A 6,382-nucleotide genomic window follows, 5' to 3' on the forward strand; every position below is an offset into this window, starting at 1 on the left:
TGCAAAAGCAGTTTCCACAGGTGTCAGTTGAGTCCGTCTGTTTCTTGCAGAGCTCATGTGTGATGTTAAATAAAGCAGAGAGGTTTGGGTCCATGGATCATCGGATCCTTCTTTGGGGTTGGTTGGTTCGGTTTTGGTTTTGTTTTGCCCAGCTTCACGTACTCCGAAGTCTTTCAAGATTCCGGACGTGCAACCTTCTGTTTAACAACATGGGGCTGCTGCAGTATTTATTGTTGGCTTTTCTTCCTCTGCAATGTACTTTGTGATTATGTGGCTTTCGCTTTAAAAGTGAGGGGAAGAAGCAAAACGAGCCCCAAACGGACCCAGAAGAACCACGTCCAAGGCAACAAACACTTTGTCCAAGAAGTGTCGGAGACAGTGATGGCAGGCTTGAAAAGGAGCTTGTGGGTGGGCAAATGAGACCGAGACAGGTGTCTAATGTTCCATTTATGATTATAATCGTGGAAAGGTGAGAGACCCTTTCTTCACGATTGTGTAAAAGTGGCTGTTCTCAAAACGTTTGATGGCTCACTGCTCAAACGAGCAGGACTGTGGATCAGGAAAGCCCCGTGTAGCACCAGGGACAGGAAACACGCAGCTGTGGCGGCTCTGCGGCACCTTCTGGCCAGGCACAGGCTCTGCACGGGCAGAGTCAAAGGCTGGAGGAGAGCGAGAGCCACGGCAACGGGGCAAGCTGCAGCGACGGTGCCCTCTGACAGCCGCCCTAACGGCAAACTGTAGCCAGAGACTAACTCCTGCTTCTGAAATGGCCGAGCATCGCCTCTGCCAGCGTGCGCTGGCATTGTGTTCCCCACAACCCAGGGCCGCTTGCTGCCAACAGCGTTTTTTGTACTTTGGTTGGGGCCAGGATCCTAGAGAATGCCTTCTGCCACGTATTAAAAAACGTAGCCTTGGTTAATGCTATTTACAACAAAGTCCTGATAGTTTAGTCAAAATTTTTTGAGGGTTTTTTTGTTTGTTTGTTTTTAGGTATTGTGGTTTCTTATTTTATTGTTTTTTCTTAGTATTTGTACTCTGGCTAAGCTTGGTTGCTGCATGAGTATTATTATTTTCCTCCTGCCTGTACTTTTAATGTTTTGTTGTGGATTGCAGTTTGTGGTGGGTTGACCCTGGCTGGGGGCCAGGTGCCCACCAGAGCTGCTCTATCACTCCCCTCCTTCACTAGACAGGGGAGAAAAGGTATAATAAAAAGCTTATGGGTCGAGATAAGGACAGGGAGAGATCACTCACTAATTATCGTCATGAGCAAAACAGACTGAACTTAGAGAGGGAATTCATCTAATTTATTACCAAGCAAAACAGAGTAGAGGAATGAGAAATAAAATCAACTCTTAAAACACCTCCCCCCACCCCTCCCATCTTCCCGGGCTCAACTTCACTCCCGGCTTCAACCTCCGCCCCCCTCAGCGGCACAGGGGGACGGGGAATGGGGGTTACGGTCAGTTCATCACGCGGTGTCTCTGCCACTTCTTCATCCTCAGGGGGAGGACTCCTCTCATCGTTCCCCTGCTCCAGCATGGAGTCCCTCTCACGGGCTACAGTCCTTCATGAACTGCTCCAGCGTGGGTCTCTCCCACGGGGTGCAGACCTTCAGGAGCAGACTGCTCCAGCGTGGGTCCCCCACGGGGTCACAAGTCCTGTCAGCAAACCTGCTCTGGCGTGGGCTCCTCTCTCCATGGATCCTCAGGTCCTGCCAGGAGCTTGCTCCAGCGTGGGCTTCCCACGGGGTCACAGCCTCCTTCAGGTGTCTCCACCTGCTCCGGCGTGGGGACCTCCACGGGCTGCAGGTGGAATCTCTACACCCCCTCATCCTCCCTCCATGGGCTGCAGGGGGACAGCCTGCTTCACCATGGTCTTCACCACGGGCTGCAGGGGGATCTCTGCTCCGGCGCCTGGAGCACCTCCTGCCCCTCCTTCTGCACTGACCTGGGTGTCTGCAGAGTTTCCTACATCTTCTCACTCCTCTCTCTGGCTGCAAAAGCTTCCCCCAACTGTTTTTTTTTTTTTCCCTTCTTAACTATGTTATCACAGAGGCGCTGATTGCCTTGGCCTTGGCCAGCGGCGGGTCCATCTTGAAGCCGGCTGGCATTGGCTCTGTCAGACACAGGGGAAGCTTCTAGCAGCTTCTCACAGAAGCCACCCCTGTAGCCCCCCCGCTACCAAAGCCTTGCCATGCAAAACCAACACACATGCTTAATTAGCTTTTAGTTAACAGCTTTCAGTCTGTTACTATGGAGTTTTTAATTTTCTAAACTATTTGCCCTCGGGCAGATTGTCACAAATGTGCTCATTTTTTTTTTTATTTCCCCTAGCGTAACATTATGTTTTCTTTCTTTTACTTCTCACGAGGAAGTGTAACTACGGATTGCAATTACTTACTGTACCCTTCCACCTTTCTTCCCCAAAAACTTCATGCTGACTGCCGAGCTGGAAAATCGTAACACCCTGGTGTCCCAGGTCCTCACCAAGGACCTGTCTCTTCTCTTGAATTAGTTTTTGTTGTTTCCAAAGTGTTTTAGGGACAAAATGTTCATCTTCAGGAGTTGCTTCAAAAAATGACTATCTTCTGCTCTACGTTTACTTATTTCTCTCTTTTTGGCTAGTGCTCCCTGGGTCTTTAATCACCATACAATTGGCAGTGGCACTAGAATCAGTGTTTCTGCTAGTCCTGCCAGATGGTTTAATGTAATACCCCTCCAAAGTATAACTAAGTTGCAGCTTTCTAGTGCTAACTTGTGCTCTTCCAAATGTCAGCTTCTCTGATATTTCAGCTTCTGAGAACAAGGAAATAAAACTGGGGTAACACAAATTAAATTACCTGATACATGAGAAAAGAATTATGATCTTCATGCAGCCTTAATCTATTCTTATCAGGACATGACTTGCCTTCACACCCATTGCTCGCTACCCTCCAGACATAGCAGGAGCCATAAGGAAGAGGAGAAGTGGTTGATGAATATGTACTTAGTGAGCAAAGTTACGTCCTCGGGCTGGTCTAGACAAAATATGCAACTTAATTCTTGTGATAGTCTGATGTGGTAAATGTCTTGGGCAGAGGTGGAAAGAAATGTCTGTAAAATTTCAATCATGAAATCATAGAGTGGTTTGGGTTGGAAAGAACCTCAAAGCCCATCCAGTTCCACCCTCCGCTAGCCCAAGTACACCCTCCACTAGCCCAGGTTGCCCAAAGCCCCATCCAGCCTGGCCTTGACCACTGCCAGGGAGCCAGGGGCAGCCACAGCTTCTCGGGGCACCCTGTGCCAGGGCCTCAGCACCCTCACAGGGAAGAACTTCTGCCTCCCATCTCATCTCCATCTCCCCTCCTGCAGCTTCAGGCCATTCCCCTTGGCCTGTCACTCCCTGCCCTTGTCACCAGCCCCTCTCCAGCTTTCCTGGAGCCCCTGCAGGGACTGGAAGGGGCTCTAAGGTCTCCCCGCAGCCTTCTCTTCTCCAGTTTGAACCACCCCAACTCTCTCAGCCTGTCCTCATAGCAGAGGTGCTCCAGCCCTCGCATCATCTCTGTGGCCTCCTCTGGACTCGCTCCAACAGCTCCATGTCTCTCCTGCACTGGGGACCCCAGAGCTGGATGCAGTACTCCAGGTGGGGCTCACAAGAGCGGAGCAGAGGGGCAGGATCACCTTCCTGAATGTGCTGGTCATGCAGGTTTTGATGCAGCCCAGGACACGGTTGGCTTTCTGGGCTGCAGGCGCACACTGCCGGCTCATGTTGAGCGTTTCATCAGTCAACACCCCCAAGTCCTTCTCCTCAAGGCTGCTCTCAATCCATTCTCCACCCAGCCTGTATTGATAGCAGACATTGCCCTGTCCCATGTGCAGGACCTTGCACTTGGCTTTGTTGATCTTCATGCGGTTCTCACGGGCCCACCTCTCCAGCCTGTCCAGGTCCCTCTGGATGGCATCCCTTCCCTCCAGCGTCAACCGCACCACACGGCTTGGTGGTGTTGGAAAACTTGCTGAGGGTGCACTCGATCCCACTGTCCATGTCACCGGAGGAGGCCCACGTTCTCCTTTTATCACTGATGTACCTATAGAAACTTTTCTTGTTGCCCTTGACGTCCCTGGCCCGATTTAATTCTGTCAGGGCTCTGGCTTTCCTGACCTAATCCCCGGCTGCTCGGACAGTTTCTCTGTATTCCTCCCAGGCCACCTGCCCTCACTTCCACCCTCTGCAGGCTTCATTTCGGGTTTGACTTTGCCCAGGAGCTCCTTGTTCATCCATGGGGGGGGGCCTCTGGGCATTTTTGCTTGACTTCCTCTTTGTTGGGATGCATCGCTCCCGAGCTTGGAGGAGGTGACCCTGGAATACCAACCAGCTGTCTTGGGCCCCTCTTCGCTCCAGGGCTTTGTCCCATGGTATCTACCAGGCAAGTCCCTGAAGAGGCCAAAGTCTGCTCTCCCGAAGTCCAGGGCAATGAGCTTGCTGTGTGCACTCCTCACTGCCTTGAGGATCCTGAACTCTGCCATTTTGTGGTCACTGCAGCCAAGGCTGCCCTTGAGCTTCACATCCCCTAGCAGCCCCTCCTTGTTGGTGAGAACAAGGTCCAGCATGGCACCTCTCCTCGTTGGCTCCTCTGTCACTTGGAGGAGGAACTTATCATCAGCACATTCCAGGAACCTCCTGGACTCCTTGTGCCCTGCTGCATTGTCCCTCCAACAGATATCGGGGTGGTTGAAGTCCCTCAAAGAGGACCAGGGCTTGTGAACACGAGGCTGCTTCTATCTGTCTCTAGAGGCCTCATCCGCTCGCTCTCCCTGGTTGGGTGGCCTGCAGCAGACCCCCGCTATGATCTCCCCGGCCCCAGTGCTCCCTTTAATCCTGACCCATAACCTCCTCAGCCATCCCCAAGTGGAGCTCCAGGCACTGCAGCTGGTCATTGACATAGAGGTGACACCCGCTCCTCGTCTGTCCTGCCTGTCCTTCCTAAAGAGCCTGTACCCTTCCATCCCAACACTCCAGTCATAGGAGCCATCCCACCACGTCGCCGTGATGCCAGTGAGATCACAGCCCTGCAGGCGTGCGCACATCTCCAACTCCTCTTGTTTGTTCCCTGTGCTGCATGTGTTTGCATGGAGGCATTTCAGCTGGGCCCCAACCCGTAACCTCAGGAGCCCCTGGCTCATCTCCACAAGACTTCAAGCATGCTGCAGTGTGTCCAGCAGGTCTCTGAGCAAGAGGCTGAGGGCCCTTGCTGGCACCCCATCCCTCCAACCTTGGCGTGTCATCCCACATCGTGTCGCAGGCAAATCTGATACTACGGTTTTTTTAATACGTGGCAGAAGGCATTCTCTAGGATCCTGGCCCCAACCAAAGTACAAAAAACGCTGTGGGCAGCAAGCGGCCCTGGGTTGTGGGGAACACAATGCCAGCGCACGCTGGCAGAGGCGATGCTCGGCCATTTCAGAAGCAGGAGTTAGTCTCTGGCTACAGTTTGCCGTTAGGGCGGCTGTCAGAGGGCACCGTCGCTGCAGCTTGCCCCGTTGCCGTGGCTCTCGCTCTCCTCCAGCCTTTGACTCTGCCCGTGCAGAGCCTGTGCCTGGCCAGAAGGTGCCGCAGAGCCGCCACAGCTGCGTGTTTCCTGTCCCTGGTGCTACACGGGGCTTTCCTGATCCACAGTCCTGCTCGTTTGAGCAGTGAGCCATCAAACGTTTTGAGAACAGCCACTTTTACACAATCGTGAAGAAAGGGTCTCTCACCTTTCCACGATTATAATCATAAATGGAACATTAGACACCTGTCTCGGTCTCATTTGCCCACCCACAAGCTCCTTTTCAAGCCTGCCATCACTGTCTCCGACACTTCCTGGACAAAGTGTTTGTTGCCTTGGACGTGGTTCTTCTGGGTCCGTTTGGGGCTCGTTTTGCTTCTTCCCCTCACTTTTAAAGCGAAAGCCACATAATCACAAAGTACATTGCAGAGGAAGAAAAGCCAACAATAAATACTGCAGCAGCCCCATGTTGTTAAACAGAAGGTTGCACGTCCGGAATCTTGAAAGACTTCGGAGTACGTGAAGCTGGGCAAAACAAAACCAAAACCGAACCAACCAACCCCAAAGAAGGATCCGACGATCCACGGACCCAAACCTCTCTGCTTTATTTAACATCACACATGAGCTCTGCAAGAAACAGACGGACTCAACTGACACCTGTGGAAACTGCTTTTGCACATCCTCCTCTGCTGTGTGTGTATCTGAACATGAAATATATTCCAGTATGACGCAGAGCAGAGACCTCAGCTTGGATCTCAACATCCCAGAGCAAAAGGCCAAAAAGAAACATGCAAAACCAACCACCCTCCCCCCTCATCCCGCCCCCCCCCCCAAAAAAAAAACCCCAAAGGAATC

This window comes from Balearica regulorum, chromosome Z, assembly GCF_011004875.1.
Source record: "Balearica regulorum gibbericeps isolate bBalReg1 chromosome Z, bBalReg1.pri, whole genome shotgun sequence".
NCBI lineage: Eukaryota > Metazoa > Chordata > Aves > Gruiformes > Gruidae > Balearica > Balearica regulorum.